The following is a 9,833-nucleotide window of genomic DNA, read 5'->3' as shown; positions in this document are numbered from 1 at the left end:
AGGGAGCTGCTAAAGTCCTGTGTACAGCCCCCATCAGTTAATATTTAAAATAGGGAAACAGTGACTAGACATGATTGAGGGTTTAGAGACTAACTACTAGACAATGGTGATGTTAGGAATAGAGGATCCTGTTTGTTTAGAATAGAAAATCCTGTTTTAAATTAAGTTAGTTAATAATTTTCAACTTCAAACAACTTTAATAATACCTAGAGGAGTAGCCGAAGTTATCCTGTACTTTTTTATACTTTCCTGATTGATGATACATCCCTCTTGGCAGGAAAACGGACCACTGACCTAGCCAAGAGCGACTTAGCGGTCAAAGTGAGGAGGGGATACCTCCCCAAACGACCACCGAAGACCACCTGAGACCCCCGCGCATGCAGAGAAAGCATTTGTGTGTCATGATTATGTAATCCTACGCATACGCATTAGATAGTCTGAATATGTACTAGGTAGGAGTAGTTTAATGAATCGTATGTAATTGTTACTGTATAAAAGAGGCACACCTGATGATTCGAGTGTGCTCGATTTGTGGAGAATCCACTGAGCACCCAGGCCTGAATAAAAAGCAGTATCTCTCCTGAGTGTGTGAGATTGGTCTATCGCACACCAGGTAATGAATCTACTTTTAGGACAACAGTTTTTGGTGACCCAGATGGGACAGCTGTGACGCCTTGCCCGGATCGACTTGCCAGCCACTGGTGGGGAGATGCTGCTCTTTGGACTCCAGCGCGCACCGATCTTTTGATCGGGGACTCCAAGAGTATTCTCCCCAGCTGGAACAGGTAAGCGACACAATGGTGCAACACCAACTGAAAGAGATATTGCTAGTTTGATGTATAATTGGTGTGATTGGTATATCATATGCGTTTGACAGTGACAACTGCAGTATATGATATTACAGTATTTACATGTATAGGAAAAGCTAATCATATACGTTTGACAGTGATGACTGGAGTATATGAAATCTTGGTTGAGAACGTTCTTTCTGGAGAGAAATATGGGCGCCCAGCAGCCAGCAGAAACTCCTTGTTCCCCATTAGGTTGTATTTTAAAACATTGGGGCAAGTTTGAGGGGATCCCCTAACAAAAAAGAAGCTGACAGAGTACTGTACTCGGTGCTGGCCAAAATATAAATTGGATGATGGGGAAAAAGGGCCAGAAAAGGGATCATTGAACTATAATACAATTTTACAATTAACGTTGTTTTGCAGAAGATTGAATAAATGGGATGAGGTGCCATACGTTGATCTGTTCTTCTTACTAAGGAACAATCATGAAATACAGAAAAAATGTAATTTGTTAACTTCTGACTCAAATGTAATGATGATGATGGAAGATATTAAGAAGGCACCAAGGTGTTGTTCTGCTTGTAGTATTGGGAAAAGGTGCCTAAAACTGGAAGAGGAGGAGGAGGATATCCAGATGTTAGTAGGTCCAGATAAGGAAAGTGTTACTAGTGGGGGAGGAGATAACGAAAGGGGTAGTGAAGCTTTTAAGTCCAATAGCAGGTAGAACTTGAGCACAACAGCATCCTTAGTTCAGACCCCCCTTCACCAAGCAGACGGTATGCCGGTATATGTAAAAGTACCATTTACACCAGAAGAAAAAAGAATGGTTATAGAAAAGGCAAGGGAGGAGAATGAACGGCAGAATGCCAGAGATGGCCCTGACAGGCTTATGCCACTTCAGGAGCGTAACTGGAACCTGAATTTGAGTACAGGGAGGTTGATGATTAATAACCAACACCACCAGGTAATTTTGTATGGAATAAAGAATGAGGTATCTAGACCAAAGAACCTTGCTAAATTGTATCAAGTGGTACAAGGTAAAACAGAAGATCCATCTGCTTTTTATGAACGATTATGCGAGGTGGCCAGAAAATGGACAGATTTAGACCCTGAAGATGAAGCCAATAAAATTACTTTTACCACGCTCTTTGTAGGACAATCAGCACCTGATATAAGAAGGAAATTACAGAAGGCAGGTGGAATGTCTGGGATGACAATATCCCAGCTGATTGAAATTGCCTATAAGGTATATAATAACAGAGAGGAGGTTGAGAAAAAAGAAAATTAAAAGGAAAAATTAAAGGATAGAAAGCAAAAAGCAGCAATATTGGCTGCTGCTTTTGTAAAGGTTCAGACCTCATCCAGAGGTTGAGGTTTTAGAAGGGGATGAGGACAAGGGAAGAGCCGAGGAATGAGAAGAAATCTGGAAATTAGGACCCCCCTAGATAAAGACCAGTGTGCTATTTGTAGAGAAAAAGGACATTGGGAGAATGAATGCCCCCAAAAGACAGTCTAATCAGACTTTCAACTCCTGTAGTGATAACTATACTGGGGGAATTAATTGGAGTCATTTATGAAGACTCCGATTGACAGGGACTAGGGGTCAAAAAGATAGAGTCCCCAGCCGAACCCCTCGTTGAAATGAAAAAGGGAATGATGTAGTTAAGTTCTTAGTTGACACAGGAGCAACTTATTCCATACTAAATAGTTGTAAAGGACCTATAAGTAAATATTCCATGGCTGCTGTTGTGCAACAGGAAAACGAGAGGTTAGACCCCATTTTCCATCCAATTGAGTGTAAAATTGGTAACAAGATGTTTGTACATGAGTTTTTATACATGCCAGAATGCCCATTACCTCTGATGGGAAGGGACTTGTTGAATAAATTAGGGGCACAAATAACTTTTGATGCAAATAAAATAAAAGTCCATATTCCGCAAAATATGCCAGGGAAATGCAGATATATGTGTTACAGGCACTACTTGGAACAGCAGAAGACAAAGAAAAGGAAGTCAAGATTCTGTAACTCACTTCGTATGAACAACTGAGAAACCTGGGTGAGCTAAATCAGCTGAACCGGTAAAAATAGAACTGAAGACAAGAGCTAAGCCAGTAAGATGAAAACAGTATCCTATAAAATTGGAAGCCCATGTTGGATTGGAACCTATCATAAACAACTTCCTCCATTACGGACTATTGCGGGAATGCCAGTCATAATATAAGACTCCAATTCTACCCATTAAAAAGCCACATTCACAGGAGTATAGATTGGTACAAGATCTAAGAGCTATCAACAAAACAGTAGTGGATGTCCATCCAGTGGTACCTAATCCCCATACCTCGCTGACTACTATCATTGATTCTAATGTTTATTTTAGAGTACTGGACTTGAAGGATGCTTTCTTCTGCATTCCTATAGAACAAAGCCAGAAGCTGTTTGCTTTTGAATGGGAAAGTCCCACGACAGGACGGAAAATGCAGTTATTCTGGACAGTGCTTCCCCAAGGATTCAAGAATAGCCCCACGATTTTTGGTAATATACTTGCGACAGAACCGGAGCAGTGGCAAGGTAAGGAAGCTAATGTGACCTTGTTACAGTACGTAGATGACATACTGCTAGGGGCAGACATGGCTGAAGAATGCAAAAAATCAACCATAAGCTTATTGAACTTTTGGGGGCAAGCAGGATATAGAGTGTCACGGAAGAAGGCGCAAGTCGTTCAGACAACTGTGACTTATTTAGGATTTGAGATATCCCGGGGGAGAGGAAGTTGGTAATCGAAAGAAAAGAAGCGGTATGTCAAATTACACCTCTAGCTCAGAGAATTTAGAGCATTTCTGGGAATGGCCGGATGGTGTCGCTTGTGGATTCCTAATTTCCGATTAATGGCTAAACCCCTGTATGAAGCCGTTAAGGGGCCAGGAGAGCTATTAGAATGGACTCCAGATTGTCGAAAAGGATTTGATGCAATAAAAATTGCTCTCAGGAGTGCTCCGGCTTTAGGCCTTCCGAATCTGACAAAGCCTTTTGAACTCTATGTGTGTGAAAAGGAACACCAGGCGCTGGGAATACTTGTGTGGACTTTGGGAAGTTGGTCGGTAGCTTACTTTTCAAAACAACTAGATAGAGTAAGTTCCATCTGGCCAGGATGCCTGAGGGCAGTGGCAGCTGCTGTATTGCTGGTACAGGAGGCATGAAAGCTGACCTCGGGACAGAAAATTACTGTTGATGTGCTGCATGCTGTTACAGCAGTGTTAGAACAGAAAGGACATCATCGGCTGTCCCCGAGCAGAATGGTACAGTACCAAGCAATACTGCTCCAACAAGAAGATATAATAATGAAAGTACCTAGTGCCTTAAATCCAACATCTGTGTTACCCCTACACAAAAAAGAAGAATTGACGCATGACTGCTTACTAACTATTGAGGAGGTATACTCCAGCCATGCAGACCTGAAAGATGTCCCTTTACAAGATCCTGATCAGGAACTGTTCACCGACAGAAGCAGTTTCATCATCAAAGGGGAACAGAAAGCTGGATGTGCTGTCATTATTCTGGAAGAAGAGATAGAGGCAACATTGCTGCCAGTGAGCACTTCTGCTCAGAAGGCTGAACTAATTGCATTAACCTGAGCTTTAGAGATTTTGGAAGGAAAGCGGGCCAATATCTACACTGACTCAAAGTATGTCTTTGGAATAATACATACACTTGGTGCAATTTGTAAGGAGAGAGGTTTATTATCATAACAAGGAAATCCTATAAAATATAGCAAAGAAATTTTGAGATTGCTGGAAGCAGTCAATAGACTGAAGAAGTGGCAATGATATATTGCAGAGCACACCAATCTGGACAGACTGATATCATCAAAGGAAATCGAAAGGCCGATGAGACTGCAAAAAGAGCTGCTTTATTTACAAAAAATAGCAGCCTTAGTTCCTGAAAGAACTTTTAATGTTAACATCCCTGTATATACAGAGAAAGAAGATAAATTTGCTGAGTTTCTAAAGTGTATCAAGACACTTGACGGATGTTGGAAAACTCCAGATGGACAATGTATAGGTACCCCTCAAATAATGAGGGAACTCATGAAAAGAACACATGGTACCACTCATATGGGAGCTGAAGCCCTGGTAGAAATGGTAAGAACACATGCAATAGGCATTAACATGCTAAAAATTGCGAAAGGTATTACACAAGGATGTGAAATCTGTTTGAGGAATAATCCCAAAATTCAAAAAAGACTCTTACCAGGAGAGGTAAGAAGAGGTTTTATACCTGGGAATTACTGGCAGATTGATTTCTCTGAACTACCAAAGTGCAAAGGATACAAATATTTATTGGTAATCGTTGATACCTTTTCAGGTTGGCCAGAAGCTTTCCCGTGTTGCACCATCAAAGCCAGGGAAGTAGTGTAAGTGCTTTTGAAAGAAATAATACCTAGATTTGGAGTTCCTAAAGGATTTTCCACAGATAGGGGACCCCATTTTGTAGCAGAATTCATCCAGGAAGTTTCTAAATTCTTACAGATAAAATGGGGTTTACACACCCTGTGGAGACCACAGTCTAGTAGAAAAGTAGAAAGAGTGAATCAAGCAAACAAACAACAAATGAGGAAATTATGTCAGGAAAACTCAGATGAAATGAATTGAAGTCTTGCCTCTGGCACTACTTAGAATTAGAATAACACATAGGACAAAAGAGAAAATTAGTCCATTTGAAATATCATCTGGAAGGCCTTAAGTTGCAAATTTGACAGGAAAAGATAATCAGATGCACCTGAAAGGAGAACAGATCTTGAGGGGTTATTTAATATCTTTGGGCAACATCATTAACTCTCTCCATAGACATATCCAGGGTAAAGCTCCTGTGCCTTTGGATTCACCAGTACACCCCTTCAAGCCTGGAGACTCAGTATATCTGCAGACGTGGAAAGACGTACCACTCGCAGAGAAGTGGAGAGGACCCTATCAAGTGCTACTGACTGCAGTGAAGCTCCAGGGAGCTGAATCCTGGATCCACTATATTAAAATAAAGAAGATACCATCCCCCCTGTGGACTTCCATGCCAAAAGGACCTTTGAAATTGAAACTAAAGACAACCCAATATTAAGTTACAGCGTAATATTTTTACAGAAACAATAATGAAGTGGCTAATTATTAGTAAATATTTTGATAATTTGGGTAGGAAATAATAATCCTCAATTTTTGTTGTCACAATGGGATAGAAATTGTAATATTTGGGAACTCTTGGCCAGAGAAGTTACCAACATGTCCACCTTCTGTTTAGGATCAGGAACTTTGTTTGGGGAAATGTATAGTTCTAATTGGGATCCCAACCCCATTAGAAATATTGAAAAATTATACTATGTTAAGAGTATTTGGATTCAAAATGACATATAGTAATTTGTACAATATGGTAAGAACTATTAAAATTAAAGAAAGGGGAACGCTGAGAGTAAAAGTATGAGGAACTCTACTTGCAAAACATTGTGCTACCTTTGTAAGTTGTTCCTCAAAGTGTGACAATCTAACGCAATTGCAACCCCCTTTAGCATGTAATGAAACAGAAAATGTAAGTTATGCTTGGGCCCACACTTGACTACCTCTGGGATGGTTTTTACTTTGTGGTCAACTAGCCTATACCTATGTCCCGGCCAACATCACTGAGGGCCCTTGCTCAATTGGGAGATTAGCCCCATTGCTCCTAAGCAAGGAAGATTCGAAAATTGAGGAGAGGAAAAAAGAGCAACTCATCGGTTACCAGAAGACTGTGACTCCCAAGTTACTCTTTATGGTTCAAGCGAAATGACAGCTGCAGCAATATTAACACCTGGAGTAGGAGTTGCCATGACTTATCATACCTTAAGAAGAATTGCTTGTGCTTTGGTCAAAGACATTACTTATACATCTCAAGTGCTGACAGCTCTTGGAACAGAAATGAACCAGATTAGAGAGGCAACCCTAGAGAACCAGGCAGCTATAGATTATCTATTATTAAGGCACAGTCATGGTTGTGAGGAATGTGTTGTTTTAATCTTTCTGATAAATTACAATTGGTGGAAAAAAAGATACAGCAATTGAAGGAATTGGCTTCTAACTTTTCAGAACAAGAATGTTCTGACTGGAACTTTTGTGGTTGACTTCATGGCTCCTAAATATAAGTTGGTTAAAACAATTATTTGTGTTTATCCTCTTGTTTGTAGTTCTGATTTTGATAACGTGTTGCATGATACAATACATGCCGTCATGTAGACCAAGAACTTATAAAGGAATGGTGTGAGACTTAGGATGAATATTAAATGCCATCATAAGTCTCAAAGGGGGGAAGGATTGAGGATCCTGTTTGTTTAGAATAGAAAATCCTGTTTTAAATTAAGTTAGCTAATAATTTTCAACTTCAAACAACTTTAATAATACCTAGAGGAGTAGCCGAAGTTATCCTGTACTTTTTTATACTTTCCTGATTGATGATACATCCCTCTTGGCAGGAAAACGGACCACTGACCTAGCCAAGAGCGACTTAGCGGTCAAAGTGAGGAGGGGATACCTCCCCAAACGACCACCGAAGACCACCTGAGACCCCCGCGCATGCAGAGAAAGCATTTGTGTGTCATGATTATGTAATCCTACGCATACGCATTAGATAGTCTGAATATGTACTAGGTAGGAGTAGTTTAATGAATTGTATGTAATTGTTACTGTATAAAAGAGCACACCTGATGATTCGAGTGTGCTCGATTTGTGGAGAATCCACTGAGCACCCAGGCCTGAATAAAAAGCAGTATCTCTCCTGAGTGTGTGAGATTGGTCTATCGCACACTGGGTAAGGAATCCACTTTTAGGACAACAATGGGGCTTTATGTTTATGTCAGAAAAGGTAATAAATTGTTGTCTGGTCAATAAACCTTGAACTGCTTGGAACTGCCAAGATTAGGGAAGAAGTAGGCAAAAGGTAATTCCTACAGGGGAGATCGCGACCACTGATTCATTGACCACCTACTCAAAAGAAGACAATGAAGGAAGAAGACAGAGTCTGTGCACTAATTTACATGAGGGATGAAGAAGAAAGAACCAATCATTAAGGAAAATAACAATGAATATGTATTAGTTAAGTGTATAATTATAAGGATTTTTGAGACAAGGGTATGCTCTCTTGAGACAGGCACCCATTCATGCACATCAACGAAATTAGTTTGAAAATACCTCGACTCTGTGCGTTATTGGCTTGCACACCAGGTACATGAACCCTGTTTGCGGGACAACACTATCACTGGATGCCAGGGAGAAGAGATCAGCACCTGCTTCCCTTGCAGCTGGGGCGGTGGGAAGGGGCTAAAAGGACAAACTGAAGGAGGATTAACTGAACTCAGCAGATGCGGTTCACGTCCTGACGTGCTGTTGAGCCAGCTCTGCGACAGGGCAATTCTACAGGGGTCTCCAGCAGACGATTTAAACATGCCCTGCAGCAGAGTTAAGTCACTGTAACTTCAGCCATTTTCAGTGAAGCTTCCCTAATTGTTTTTCTCCCAGTAGCTGACCTGTTCCCGTGTTCCTCTGAACTCTTTGCTCCAGGCAGCTGAAGCCACCCTCTCTCCCAGTGACCTGGGATGGACACACAGTGCCAGGTATGGCCCATGGGGAGTGCAGGAATTACCTGCACGCTCACATCTCAGACGAGGCTGCGGAGAGCAGAAAGGACTAAAAATCATGCTGCTCTGGTGCAGAGCGAGCTGTGCAGCTGCGTGTGTGCTGGAATGGGGCCTCAGAGCACCTGCTGCCTCAGGCCAGACCCCTGAGACCTTACTGGATCTGGCCATTGACTGTCTTCCGTCAGTCCAGTTGTGGACTTGTTCCTTTGTCTCCTACCACGCACTTTTTGTTGTGAGATCTCTTACTCTTTGCGTGATGGTTTTGAAGCATCGTTCAGGTGGGTTTGTTTCTTTTGGGGGATTGCATCATCCGTTGCCCTCTGGAAGTGTCCCCTCTGCACCGCTGCCTCAGGCAGTGTTTTATGGCACTGCAGGCAAACAGGGCACACAAGGGCTGGGGACTGCAAAGACGAGCATCTGCTCGTCCCCTTCTTGGTGGTTGTAAGTCACATCCCTCTTCCCTCCCTGGCTCGTTGGCAGCCTCATTGTCCCTGTTGTTCCTCCTCCAAGCCAAGGGCTGGGGCAGCCTGGGGGATCCCACCCGCATCAGGATGGGATTTGGGACTGCGACATCTAGACAAGAGGGGCCAAGGGCACGGGATTTGGTCCAGGACTGTCACCATAGGGATTCCCTCACCTCTTCCTATTTCCACTTGTGCAGCCCAAAGATGACAGCTGTGGGTTTTTTCCAGCTGCAGAAGTGCAGAAAACTGTCCAAGGTGATAGATGCAGATCCTGAGCACAACTGGGTTGTAGGCAGGAGGAGTTACAGGGGACCAGGAGAGGCCCTGATGCAGGCGGGATGGATGTGCCTCTCCCAACCGGTTTGCTCCAGACAAGCTGTTTCCCATCTTAAGCCATGTCCAAAGTTTTTTTGCCAGCTTTTCCGCTCCACTGCCTCCCTCCAGCGGCTGTGCCTGCTCAGGATCGCCTGTTCCTCGCCCCGCCGGCTCTGCAGACCCCAGCACACAGCAAAGCCCAGTGGTGTTGGCTTCTCCTCCCAGCACCACTGGAACCCATCCTGGTGAGCGTCATCTTGGGGATATAGAAATAGTCTAATTTACAAAAAGGGGGATTAAAATGATCAGGGATGCTCCTCCAACCTTCCCCAGCAATAAAACTGAATCAGAGTGAATTGTCCCCATTTTCCAGGGGGTTGCAAGATGAAGCCCTTTGTGCCACGGGCCAAGTGTGCAGCCAAGCACTGCATCACAGAGGTGAGCGTCCGTTCCTCTTGATCCTCTAGATAGGTGATATCAGCCACATTTTTCTCCCTTCTCCTCCTGCCTCTCTTAGCATCCATTGAATGTCCCTTTTTACCCTGGAGCCTGTTCAGGAGATGCTTTATGGAGCCGTTCATGGAGAAACACCCCAGTGCAACTAACCCTGCCTC

Source organism: Aquila chrysaetos, chromosome 9, assembly GCF_900496995.4.
Source record: "Aquila chrysaetos chrysaetos chromosome 9, bAquChr1.4, whole genome shotgun sequence".
Taxonomy (NCBI): domain Eukaryota; kingdom Metazoa; phylum Chordata; class Aves; order Accipitriformes; family Accipitridae; genus Aquila; species Aquila chrysaetos.
Note: the sequence above shows the minus strand (reverse complement) of the source record.